We start from the raw sequence: 15,220 nt of genomic DNA on the forward strand, positions 1-15,220 counted from the left end.
GCACAAAAAACATACAGGCATTTTACAAGACTTCCCTTCCATTAAACTTTGGGGTAACCTGAAAGGTGATATATAAAACCAAAATTCTCTGTCAAAAGACTTGGTCTCTTTCCAAGCAACCAGAAATCACATATCTAAAGCTTCCTTTTTAATTCATTGCTCCTGCTATTGATCTCTTGAACTACCTCTGACAAAGCTGCTTTTCACCCCATGGTGAGTGTTTTGCCTGTTTTCTACTCTTCTGCTTTGACCTCAGATTCCTATCTCCTGTATCTTCTAACAATTCAAATTAGAAACTCAAGGAATTCAATGACTGACCTTTAACTTAAACTATAGCTACTCAGGAAAGTTTTCCCTAAAAAAAATAATTCAAGAAATGTTTTAAAATCATCCACAGTCTTTGAAAAAAATGATTTCTCATTTTCTCAGTTTTTAAATTTATTCTCTTAAGTTATTTGCATGCACTGATGTCCATTTTGGTTTATTTTTTAGACCATTTTGGCATCTTGGTTGCGGTAAGTATCAATTTCCAATCCTGCATTAATACTCTTGGTGATGATATATCAGCTATTGACCTCTTAATTTTCTTGGTCTCTACATTTAATTCATAGAATTTTTAAACTATAGATTTTATGAAATGGACCAATTTAAGAAATGATTTACTCCAAAGCCTGATTTTTTGCAAGGTAGGAAACTGCAAGCAATGTAATTTAAAAAAAAATTGCTAAAAGTTCAATTGTTGACAGTCATTACTGGCAGAATTGTGATTAGAAATCAGGATTCTTTAAATTACTTATTCAGTGCCATAACAATCAAACTACCAAATAACTACTTTACCAAGCAAGAAAAAATTAGTAACAAAATTCATCTGTAGCAACAAAAGGGCAAGAATAGTAAGGGAACTGATGAAAAAAATTAAAGGAACATGGCCTGTCTCTACCAGATCTAAAACTGTACTATAATGCAGCAGTCATCATAACTGCCTGGTACTGGTTAAGAAATAGAGTAATGGATCAATGGATTAGGAGAGGTTCAAAAGAAACTGCAGTAAATGACTTCAGCAATCTACTATTTGACAAATCCAAAGACATCAGACTTTAGGATAAGAACTCACTATTTGACAAAAATTTGTTGGGAAAACTGGAACATAGGATGGCAAAAAAATAGGCATAGATCCATATCTCACATCTTATACCAAAATAAGGTCAAAATGTATACAGGATTTAGACATAAAGATTGATTCCATAGCTAAATTAATAGACTAAAAAATACTCTATTTATTGATCAATGGAAAAGGAATAAATTTATGACTAAACAACAATTGGAGCACATTATAAACAAAATGAATGATTTTGACTCTAATTAAAAAGTTTTTGCACTAATAAAATCAATGCTGCCAAAAATTAGAAAAAAAGCAGAAAGGTGGGAAAGAATCTTCACAACCAGGCATTTCTGATAAAGGTCTCATTTCTAAAAAAATAAAGAGAATTACATCAAATTTATAAGGTCACAAGTCATTGCTCAATTGATGAATGGTCAAAGGATCTGAACAGAGAGTTTTCAAATGAAGAAGTTCACGCTGTATCTAAGCATATGAAAGAAATGCTCCAAATCACTATTGATTAGAGAAATGCAAAGTAAAACAACAATGAGGAATCATCTTATATCTATTAGATTAGCCTAGATGAGAAACAGGAAAGGTGATAAATTTTGGAGAGGATTTGGGAAGATTGGGACATTGATGCATTGCTGGTGAAGTTGTGAATGGATCCAAACTTTCTGGAGAGCAATATGGAACTATGCCCAGAGAGTAATTACTGTTCATATCCTTTGACTCAACAATTCCAATTCTACCACTATGTACAGAAGAAATTATAAAAAAAATGGGAAAATTTCTACATGTTCCAAAATATTCATAACAGTTCTTTTTTGTAGTGGTAAAGAATTGGAAATTGAGAGGATGCACATCAACTGGGAAACAGCTAAACAATCTATGGTACACGAACATTTCAGAATATTATTATTCTATAAGAAGCAGCAAATAGTTAAATTCTGGAGAAGCATGGAATGACTTATGGGATCTGATGCTGAGCAAAAGGAGTAGAGTCAAGAGAACAATGTACACAACAACAGGAAGAAAAGCAAAACAAAACATACAGGAAAAAAACCTTCTGGATCTGTTGAACACTTCATAAAAATTATCTCTTATGTTTTTATTTCCCATAATTCTAATTCCTCATACCAAAAATGACTAATTTGTAATTAAGTGTAACAAAATATGTTTGTAAAATGCTAACCTAACTATTCCTTGCTGCCAGGAGTGGGGTGGGAAGGGAAGATGGAAGGATATTTTGTAACTTGGATATATGCACGTACAAATGGATTAAAATAAAGAAGGGAAGAAATCAGGGTTCTGAATTTTCTCATTTTTCTCTTTTCTTTTTCAAACTACTTTGCTCTTCATCAAATATAAGTTATATTTGTCTCTATTATACAACCAAAGATGAGATATCAAACTTCATGCTTGTGAACTTTGCACAGCATCTATCTTGCCCTCCCTTATGCATTAAGTATGCTCTTTGACAAACTGTGAACAGCTTCATAATAGGTGCTATAGATAGGGAAGAGAGATTAATAGGATGGTATCTTTCACCAAAATCTATGATAAAATAATGAATATAACCAAAAAGGTACAAGAACTTTGAGTCCAAATCAATTTATCAGGAGAAAGAATATATTTGACAATACACTTGAAGCTTGGCAAAGATTTAAACATCTAGAGATGAGTAGTAAAGGCAGTCAAAGCAACAAATATCTTAGACTGTAAAATGCATTTTGTCTTTGAGAGCTAGCAAATAATTTAGCAATAGTTTAGGAAATAAAAGAGTACAACACAAAGGGAGAAACATCAGGGAATATATATATATATATTGATAAAGACCTTGAGTTTGCTTTATAGAAACAAAAAGAAGCTACTGAAAATTTTTGAGCAGGGGAGTGACATGTCCCTAGAGTTGTTTTTAGAAAGATGATTATTGCGATAGAATGTGAGATAGGAAAAAATGTAAACCAGTAAAATAATTCTGGACATTTTTTACAAGAATACAAATGAAAGGTAATGGATGCCTAAGCCATGGCTGCCACAGTAGAAATATATATATATATATATATATATATTAAGATGAATGTGTAGATACTAAGAAGACATTTAGATGGATCTATCAATCAAAAAGTTTTGAAAAATGAGAAACAAGAGAACTGGAGAAAGATTTCATTTGGAAAAAAATAGGTTTAGATTTACCTCCCCTCCACATCCAGATAAGGATGAAGACATGAAAGTTGATAAACTTGCCAAAGCAGATAGCCTATACATGAGAATGTGCAAAATTTTCTTCTGTACTTCCTGTAATGATTCTTCTTCAATTTACCAGATTGTCAGTGCAAAGAGGCCATTTCCTCATTGATTATCTCTGACTCAATCATATCTAATGTCTCTTTTTTAATCAAATAGATTATCTCATCTGATTTGACTGATGGGAATTGGGAAGCTAAGTGTTGGGAAGACAACATGTCTTCTTAACTTCTAAAGAAGAGTTAAACTCGTATTTAAAATTCAACTTCAACATATATTGCAAGTATCTAAAATGTATATAGCACTTACTGTGCTCTAGGCATTGTGCCAGGAATTTTATGATTATTATTTATTTGATGCTCACAATAACCCTTGGTGATATTATCTTCATTTTTAGATGAAAAAATTGAGACAATCAAAGGCCTGATACTCTATTCATGATGGCACCTAGCCACTTCTTACTCTATACCTACTCAATTAAATTTGGTCAAAAAATATTAAACTCCTAATATATATCAGATCTTGAGCTAAGTGCTGAGACTACATGGAAGAAAAAAAGACATTTCTTGCTCCATTTAGAGTTTAAAGACTAAAGAGATAAGACAATATACAAAATTAATTTGAGAAAAGTGAAGAGAAGAGAGAAAGAACACTGGGGCATGGTGAAGGTCACTCAAATCCAGGGAGCATAATTGATGAGAAATTAAATTTTCTGTTTTTATGAGTCATCTTTAAGTGTAGAGTTTGATGCCAGATTCTGTGCATTTGGGATGTTGAATTTCTTTTCCTTAGTACCCTTTTCACTTTCCTAAAAGATTAAGGACTTGAAAGTTACTTATGAAGTGCAACAAATTATAATGACTCCTAGGGATTTTGTTAATTAAGTAAATCTTGCAAACAAGATCCTGTAATAGAAGGGGGAAAAAGACATTGTCTATAAGATTTAGTAAAATTCATTGTGATACAAGTCTCAGGAAAAAATCTTTTGAATTTTAATAATTATAAATATTTATTGCAAATTAAAACAAGTAAAAAAGAGATAATTTTATTACCAAGGATTTTTTATTCAAACTCTTAGGAATAATTCAGGAATTTTTTTAAGGGATGGCAATATCTGCTGCTACACAAATTTATATTTGTCATGAGCAAAATGCCAGTTCTCTTCTGTATTTTCTATTCATAGAATAGTGAAGCCTTACTCCCTGTATATATACAAATGCAAACAGGCATGGATGTTTAGCTCAGATGTCATTTTGATTCTGCTTGGCATACAGCAATAAACATTAACTATAAAAATTGAGACAATGGAAAAACATTAATGGACATTCCATATAATTTTCTAACTCACTTTAAATAGTGTTAGTGGAGTAACAGAGAAAACCAAGTTTTTATTTTCAAAATCTTTTTAAATAATAAAGTACAGGTAGCGTAGTTTTTATGCTTTCAGCTGAATAATTTTATACCTTTACTAATATTCTCATTTTCCTTTCTGTCTATGTGCAAGTATAACCCTCCTCCCCTATATGCAAATGGATTTATTTCTTCCACCTGTGACTTTAAATCCATCTTCTCTCATTTTTATCATGGCCTTGTTTGATAAATCAGTATCTTTTTCTCTTTAAACTTTCATTTCTTCCTCTACATTCAATCTTTACCCTTAATATACAAAGATGTTTAAGTCTCCCCTATCCTGAAGAAAAACTTCTGTGACCTTATAGTCTATAAAGCTACCTTAATGATTTTTTTAAATTTTTCATTTAATTAATTAATTTATTTTCATCCATTATTTCCAAGTTACAAAATTTTCCTCCACCTTCCCTTACCACCACCCACCCCTCAGTAGGGAACGGTCAGGTTATCATTTTACATATAAATTTTATCAAACATATTTACAAATTAGTAATTTTTAGCTTAATTAATTAGAATTAAGGGAAATAGATACTTAAGGGATAATTTTTATAGTGTTCATCAGATTCAGCAAGGGGTATTTTTTTCTGCATGTTTTGCTTTGTTTTCTTTTGTTTCCTCTTATTAGAGGCCATATAGTCCATAACTAGTCAAATACAGTTGTCCTAGCTCTCCAGATTTTCGAGAGGAGTTGCTTCCATCTAGATTGTTCATTTCATAATATTGTTGATATATATTGCTCTCTTGGCTCTACTCCCTTCACTCTGCATCAGATCGTGCAAGTCATTTCATGCTCCTACAGAGTCTGATCATTTTATTTTTTTATAGAACAATAATATTCCATGGTATTCATGTACTATAACTGGTTTAGCCATTTCCTAATCAATAGGCATCCCTCAATTTCCAATTTTTTTACCACTACTAAAAGGGCTGCTGTGAAAATTTTTTGAACATGTAGGACTTTCCTATTTTTTACAATTTGTTTTTTCTGGTTATAATCAGTTTTGTTGCTCTTTGGCCATATTGCTCTGCAGAAAGGTTGGATCCATTCACAACTCCACCAGCAATCCATCAGTGGGTCAGTCCTTCCACAACCTCCCCAACATTAATCATCTTTCCTTTTTCTCATCTGGGTTAATCTAATAAGAGTGAGATGATACCTCATTGTTGTTTTAATTTACTCTAATCCATAGTGATTTGGAGCATTTTTTCATAAGATTATACATAGCTTTAATTTCTTCATTTGAAAACTGTCTGTTCATATCCTTTGAACATTTATCAATTGGGAAATCCAAAAGAGCAAATTTTAATCTATATTTTTAACATGGCTAACTTCCTATGTAATTCCTCATCTCACACTAATTCTGTAACCCTTCAATATTAAAGATTTGAAATCTGATTTTGAATTCTTGCAATGTTTCAATAAATATGTCTAACATTTTATTTAAGTCTTATTTTATTATCTACTCAAATAGTTAATAAGTAAATGAATTGTCTCAGATAATAAGCTTATATTAAATTATAAATTCAAAATTCATTTGGTAGATTCATTCAAAATATATGTTAAAATACAATTTGGTGCTATAAAATATATGTGAGACCTGGAACCAGGAGAACATTCTGGATATGATTTCTTGTCTCTAATGCATACTAGTTTTATTGCTATAAGCAAGTAATTTAACCTTTTTGTTCTACAGTTTCCTTATGTATAAAATGACAATCATCAAACTCAATGATTTCTTTAATCATGATTTTACATATCTTCAGGTTTCAGGACTTATTTCTCTTCTTTTCACTGTTTACCTCTTAAAGATAATTTCATATATATCCTACCTCCCATTTCTACCACTGCCAGCTTATTTTGAGTCTTATTCATTCTCAAATAGGATATCATTGTGCTCTCCTATTCACTATCTCTATGTGAGTCATTCCTCATTCAAAGCTAGCCAATATACAAAGGTCAGCTGAATCTACCTAATACACAGCTATGACTACATCTAAAAAATAAGCTAATTGAAGTTCAAACCAGTCTTTTCTTCATAACTATAAAAATGCAAACTACTTAGCTTGATATTCAGTCTTTAATAAACTGGTTCTAACTTATCTTTTTAGGTTAAAATGTTACTGCTTAGCCATAATGCAATCAATGTGATAACAGAAAAGGACAACTTATTTTCTGATTATGCTTCATAGTATCATATCTCAGAATGTTCATGAAATCTTTTACAACAGATAAGCCTCACTTCAACAATCTAAAGTTGTTGCAATCTTTCCCTCCTGGTCGAGGCCTTTCTCAAATGTTACATTCTTTATGAAGGCTTTCCTCACCAAGGAAGAAAGATTCTCCCCATACTCAGAGCACTTTCTGCCTTGGCGATTTCATTTACCACACTTTGTTTTGAATTATGTACAGTTAATGATATGCATATTTTGTTTTCTCACATAGATTATTCTCTCCTGGTTGGCAGGGACTATTTTGTCATCTTCTATACATTTATCTAAAGTTTTGACTATAATGCCTTCAATACAAAATAGGTGACTTAATATTGATTTATTGTTCTCAATTATTTTTTATCAAGGAAGACATATATCATTTATATCTAGAGGAATATTTTAGCTTTATTTTCTATTATTATTTTATTATAAATTTAATTAATTTGTTAATTAATTCCCTGTCTCTGTCTCTCCCTGTCTCTGTCTCTCTGTCTGTCTCTGTCTCTCTGTCTCATCTCGGTTTCTTTGTCTGTCTGTCTATCTATCTATCTATCTATCTATCTATCTATCTATCTATCTATCTATCTACCTATCTATCTCAGTCTCTGTTACTGTCTCCGTTTCTCTGTCTTTCTCCTTTTCTCTGTTTGTCTATCTCCTTCTATTATCTACTGGTAAGGAGGAGGGACAATTATACTGGAGCCCACTCATTAAAGAAAAATGTAAGGAGTGACTCTCAAATGCTTGTAAGGTGAAAATTTTTCATGTATTTTTTTACTCTATTCTTTGTGACTTTTAAATACTATCATTTAAATAATCTAAATGAGAAAAATATCAAAGCAATAGGAGAGGCAAGAGGCTTTTAGGAGAGCTGTCAATATAACAAACTTGAAATTATTGCTCTAATTTTTGCAATCTAATAGTCATTTCTATATTTACTATGTTTCATTATATTTTCAAATTAACTTCAAATTACGTACACAATGCTTAGTTTTCAAAGGATTTATTTGATGAATGCAAAATTGTTATACACTACAAATTTAAATATATTTCATTATTACATACATTATCTACTTATTTAAACTGAATTTTGAAAGTAGAAATAAAGCTTATTACAAAGGGAGAAAATGTTTAATAATTTTAAAGGGACAATTATTTAAAAAACTCAGAAAATGAAATATTTGCTGTTGTTGAGAAAACCGGTTAAAATGTAAGGAGAATTATTTAATAATATTATCATAATATGAAAACTTACAAACCCATGTTTTGAAAACGTTCAAAGAAAGTCTATACTTTCTTAATAGATTGTCAAAAAAAAATCTTGGTTATTTTCTCTTTGGTGGTGATGATAAGGTTGGAGGAGGACATGGTGTTGGTGCTAAGGGTGATTAACAAAATGTTTTATTGTGCTCTAACATTTGCAAATCAATTTTACATATGTCTATTTATGTAATACATAAACATTTATGAATGTGTACATATGTATATGCATAAATCATATATCATTTCTTGATATTTTAAAATAAATTTTAAACCGAAACTCTAAAGAAGCCTGGAGGGATATATTCCTGGATGACAGAGTATTCAAAGCCAAAGGTCTGCCTAAGTTGAATCAATAATCTAAGTAGAATTTTAAAGTTTATTTCAAAGCAATTCATTCTTCGATTTTTGTTCAATATTATCTTAGGATTTGTTTAGATATAAAGTTATAGGATAAAATAAAATGGAAAAAACAAGCCAGGATTTACCATATGTGATATGGAATGTGGATTTAAGATTCTTATATTTACTCCTTTTCAAAGGGCAAAACCCAGTGGAAAAGAGAATTTTTAATAAACAATATTTTAATCTGAACCTTTTTCATAATTGAAGTTAATAATATTCTTTTGGTAAATTAGTCAGACCACAAGGAATGTTTAGACCCCTTATTTTATCAAAGCATTTGAAATATTTTAAACAATTTTATACATTGGATTGCTGAGAAATAGAATGATATAAAAGATTTTAAAAAAATAAACCTTAGTGTTCAAGCCTACTCTCTAAGCATGTTATTAAGTTGAGCATGGGCAAGTTACTTAATTTCTAAGTACTTTAAGCATCTATTTTAAGATTATAAATTGTAGTTGAGTAGTAACTGTAGTAACAGGTATGTGTGTGTAACCAGGCAGGGAGTTTACAGGGAGAGATGAAATCATAGGTTCTGGTTAATTTAATAACTCCCAAAAAGTAAATGTTTTACAAAAATTTAATTTTGCTTTCCATGTACATTAACATTCAAAATTTATGAGGTTTCTATGTCCCTATATAATCAAAAGAATACTGTCCTTAATTAATTTTATTTACATTCTGTCATGTTAAAGATTCTTGAATGCTATTTGACTGACTAAATGTTTCATATTTTACCTCAAATATACTAAAACAATAAAGAGACCAACTCAAAATGTTATTGCTGTTGTTTCATTTTCCTTACTCTGGATTGGGATAATCACATTGTCCATAGCCAGTCCAAAATGGTTGTGGTTGTCCTAGCTCCCTGAACTCCTGAGAAGAGCTTCTTCCATCAGGGTTGATCATCTCACAATGTTGTTGCTAATGTATACATTAACAAGATTGTTGTTAACATTGTTAATGTATACATTGTTCTCTTGGTTATACTCCTTTAGCTCGGAATCAGATCCTGTAAGTCATTCCATGCTTCTCTAGAGTCTGACCTTTTATGGTTTCTTATTGAACAATAATATTCCATGGTATTCATGTACCATAATTAATTTAGCTATTCCTCAATTGATGGGAATCCCCTTGTTTTCCAATTCTTTGTCTCTACAAAAAAAGAGCTGCTATGAATATTTTGGAACATGTGGAACTTTTCCCAATTTTTTATGGTTTCTTCTGAATTTAGGCCTAGAAGTAGAATTGCTGGGTCAAAGGGAATGAAATTTTTTATTGCTCTGCAAGTCGTTCCAAGCTCCTCTAGAGTCCAAAAAATTATTTTCTTATACAGCAATAATATTCCATGGTATTCATGTACCATAACTTCTTTAGCCATTTCCCAATTGATAGTCATGTCTCAATTTCCAATTTTTTGCCATTACAAAAAAGGGCTGCTGTGAAAATTTTGGAACATGTAAGACATTTCCTATTTTATAAAATTTCTTCTGGATATAATCAGTTTTATTGCTCTTTGGGCATAATTCGATATTCCTCTCCAGAATGGTTTGAACCATTCTCAACTCCACCAACAATGCATCCATGTCCCAATTCTCCCACAATGTTCCCATAACTTAATTCTAGATGCATTAAATTCTAGGAAAATGCCAGAAGCAGAACAGAACAGAAATCTGATTACAACATAGAGAAGTTCATCAATATTATATGCCAATTCCATAATGGCAGGCTTACCTGAGTTCTGTAGTTGACAACACTCTTGTGATTTCCCTGTCACCAGTGGTGTAAAACAAGACTGCTTTTGAAAATGATGTTTTCAGCCATTTTCTCAAAAGCCTTCACTGAGGATGAACATGGTCTCAAGTTCAACTACCACATTGCTGGTAAATTCTACAATTTGTAAAGACTACATGCCAAGACCAAAGTGGAGGTAGTGTTGATTCATTATCTTCTATTTACAGATGATTATGCACTAGATGCAGCCTCAGAACCTTTCAAAACAAAGTATGAATAGATGCTCTGCTGTTTGTGCTAGTTTTGGTCTCACAATTAACGTCAAGAAAACACAGGTACTCCAGCAGCCAGCACCACACCATTTATATGTGGAACCATTAATTACAGCAAATGGAGTTTTGAATATTGCAATTAAGATTACTAACCTTGGAAGCTTACTTTCCAGGGAGCTATGCATTGACAGTGGAGTGGATACATGTACTACCCAAGTTAAGATACTGTTTGGGAGAGGAGAGGTATTAGATGTTCACCAAACTGAAGATCTACAGAGCTATTATTGCATGCCTATGAAACCTGGAGTATAACTGTTCCTGGAAACAGAATCACTTCTGTTTTATTAGTCTTAAAAAGATCCTGAAGGTCACCTGACAGGATAAGATACCACATACTGAGATGCTTTCTTGAACAAAACTGACAAGTATTCAAATATTACCATTTAGAGTGCAACTATAATGGCAAATTGCCAAACTTACCCTGAACCAAAAGATTGTTTTATGTAGAATTTGCATAGGACAAGTGCTCACAGAGGCAGTAAGAAAAAAATCTGGATGTCTCTCTTAAGAACTTTGGAATTAACAGGGTTAAAGAGGAATAATATGAAGGGAAATATAACTAGAAATAGCTGGGGAAAAATATTGAATATTTTTGGTAAAGGTCTCATTTCTCAAACATGAAAAATTGAGTCAAATTTATAAAAATAAGAGCCATTCCCCAGTTGATAAATGTTCAAAGTGAACAGCTTTCAGATGAAGCTATAATGTTATCTATGATCATATTAAAAGAAATGTTCTAATTTGCAATTGATTGAAAAAATATGAATTCAGACAATTCTAATGTAATAGGACAAAAATGGAGACTGGACAATGATGCAGAAAATGATGAAAAATGAGACACAAATGCACTATGTAAGGAATTGTGAAATGATTCATTCTTGACAACATTTTGTAACTATGAATATATGCCTATGATTTACATGAGCAGATGCAATGTGAAATGCACCTTTAATTATTAATAATTATGAGTATTATTTTCATATGACTGGATTGCTTAGCTTTCTTTCTCTGATAAATGACTATTGATATCCTTTGAAGATTTGTAATTTATCAATGGCTTTTATTCTTATGAATTTGAATTAGTTTTTCCTCTATATTTTATCAGCAAAACTTGATCAGAGAAACTTTTTGGAAATGATTTGCCCGCTCCTATTCTAATTTCCTCTCTCTATAAAAAATAATATATATTTAAAACTTGTGAAATTTTTGAAATGTTATAATATCAAAACTTTTCATGTTACCTCTGGTTATCTCATGTTCATTCATGATCTCTTCCCCATTCACAGATATGAAGTTATTATTTTATTTTAAAAGCATTTCTTTATGAAATCAGCTTTTATTTCTATGTCAAATATCCATTTGCAGTTTATCACGGTATGTGGTGTGAGATGTTGACCATTACCTTTTTTATGACATATTGCATTCCAAATTTCAAATAGTTTCTGTTGAGCAGAATTCTATTGAGTGAATTTTTGCCAAGTCTTTGGATATTCAAATGCTAGGCTACTCTACTAGGTGCTTCTATATACTGTTTGCCTAATGTATTTCACTGATCAATATCTCTATTTCTTTTTGTGTCTGTGTTTTGTTTTTTAAAGAATACTATATTTTTTCTTCCAATTACATATAAATAGTTTTTAATTTTCATAAGATTTGGAGTTCCACATTTTTATAAGATTTTGAATTCCACATTTTTCTACCCCTCCCTTTTCTCACCCATCTATGATAACAAGTAATCACATATAAATTAAATAGGTACATTCATGATTAAAATCCTTCCATAGTAGTCATGTTGTGAAACAAGAATCAGAACAAAATAAAATAAAAATAATAAAACAAATTTAAAAATTAAGAACATAATGCTTTGGTCTACATTCAGAATCCATAGATTTTTCTGGGTGTGAAGTGTCATTTTCCATCACAAGTCTTTAAAAATTATCCTTTGTCATTGGACTAATGAGTCTATGATAGTTGATCATCACAATGTTGCTGTTAATGAATACATTGTTACTTCACTCAAAATTAGTTCATGTTAGTCTTTATAGATTTCCTGTTATCCACCTACTCACAATTTCTTACAGAATAATGATATTCCATCACATTCTATAACAGTAATTTGTACACTCATTCCTAAATTAATGGATATTCCCTCAATTTCTAAAAAGAGCTGCTAAAAATATCTTTATTCACATGGGTCCTCCTGACTTCAGGGCCAATGCAACATCCACTTGCTACCTGACTACTCTGGGACACTTTCATATAACTACAGATAGCTTTCTTTTTTTGAAAACTTCTTCTTCATATCCTTTGACAATTTATTATTTAGGGAATGATTTTTATTCTTAGAAACTTGAGTCAATTTTCTATATATTTTATAAATGAGTCCTTTATTAGGAGCAGTAGTATAAAAATTGTTTCCTTATGGTACTGGTTAAAAAATAGAGCAATGAACCAAGAGAACAATGTACACATTGACAATATTGTGAGAGGATCAACCTTAAGGGAAGCAGCAGTTCAGAAAACTAGGACCATATTAGACTGGGTATGGACAATACCTTCCCCATTCTGAAGAAGGAAAAACAAAATAAAACAAAACAAACAAAAAATAAAAAAAAGCAAACTTTCAAAATCTGATAAACACTTTTTAAAAGTTATCTCTTATGTATCTCTTTTCCCTTAATCCTATTTCTTCATACCAAAAATCACTAATATGTAAACATGTTTATCCAAAATAAGTATGTACAATGCTACCTAAACTGTTTACCACTGAGGGGAGGGGTTTGGGAAAGGAGGGTGGAAGGAAATTTTGTACCTTAAAAATATACATGTGCATTTGAATGAAAATAAATTAATTAATTAATGAAAAAAAGAAATAGAGCAATGGTTCAGTGGATTAGATCAGTACAAAAAAAGTAGCAGTAAATGCCTATGTAATCTACTGCATGATAAACACCAACTTCTGGGACAAGAACTCACTATCAAAAACTACTGGGAAAAGTGGAAAGTAGTATGTCAAAAATTAGATATGCACCCACAATTCACACTCTATACCAAAATAAGGTAGAAATTGATACAGAATTTAAACATAAAGGGTGAAACCATACATCAAATAAGAGAATCAACAATCCTCTGTCAGATCTATGGAGATGGAAGAAGTTAATAATCAAACAAGATATAAAAACCATTGTAAATTGCAAAATCGATGATTTAAACCATATTAAATTAAAAAAAGTTTTTTGCATGGATAAAGCCAATTCAGTTAAGATTCTAAGAAATGAAGAAAGTTGGGAAATGATTTTTAAAACTAGTGTTTCTGATAAAGGGCATATTTCTAAGATATCTGGACAAATGAATCAAATTTATAAGACTACAAGACTTTCTCCAATTGAGTTAAAGAATTTGAACTGACAATTACCAGAAGAACAAATTAAAGCAATTTATAGTCATATAAAAACAGTCTAGGGGGGCAGAGCCAAGATGGAGTCATGAAGGGATCCAGTCTTAGGATCTCTGTGATAAAAACTCATAAACTAAGGACTCTAACTAAACTTTCAAGAGACAGAACCCACAAAGGGACCCACTGAGGCAGTTCTCCTACTCAAGATAATCTGGAAAAGAGCAGAAAGGCTCTGCTCCTTGGGGTCAGAGGGGCAGCCAGCCAGAGGGGTGGCCTGCCAGAGCCAAAGAACTTCAGCCTCCTGGAGGCAGCCCCAGGGCACTGGGAGCGGCAGCTCACAGCAGCTGGCGAGTCTCCTGAGCTGCACCCCGGGGAGCACCCGCACAAAGTGGGGGAACAGTGGGGGACCTCTGCCAGCAGGAGCACATGGAGCCCAGCCCTCAGGGCACAGAGCCAGCAGCCTGGTCTTTCCACAGCCTAGACCCGGAAACAGAAGCAGGTGGATCTAGTAAGCAGGAGCCCCCAGGCCATGAGCCCATTGAGCTGAGGGAGGGGAGTGAAGAGAGAGAGAGACTACAGAGCTCTGTCCTCTGCCCCTGGAACAGGACTCTAGAGCTCTGACCACATTGAGATCCTGATCCCAGTCTAGGCCTCCCCATAGAACAACATGGCCAACCCAACTTAGCCCAATGGCAGAGGGGGCACTTTTGTTCATTCACAGACCAGGAGGGAGGACAGAACCTCACACACTGAGACCCTTGTGGGAGTGTCCCAAAAGCTCAGGAAGCACCACAAAAAACAGGCTTAGGCTGGGAAAATGAACAAGCAAAGAAACAAGAGGAAGACCATTGAGAAATATTTTGCAAATGAGCCCAAGAAGGATCAAAATACTGAGTCTGAAGATGAGGAAGCACAAGTTCCCGCATCTAAAGACTCCAAGAAAAAAAATAATTGGTCTCAGGCTATGATAGAGCTCAAAAAGACTTTGAAAATCAAATGAGGGAGTTGGAAGAAAAACTGGGAAAAGAAAGGAGAGAGATGCAGGAAAAACATGAAAATGAAGTCAGCAGCTTAGTCAAGGAATTCCAAAAAAAATGCTGAAGAAAATAGCATGTTAAA

This window comes from Macrotis lagotis, chromosome 6 (assembly GCF_037893015.1).
Source record: "Macrotis lagotis isolate mMagLag1 chromosome 6, bilby.v1.9.chrom.fasta, whole genome shotgun sequence".
Lineage (NCBI taxonomy): Eukaryota > Metazoa > Chordata > Mammalia > Peramelemorphia > Peramelidae > Macrotis > Macrotis lagotis.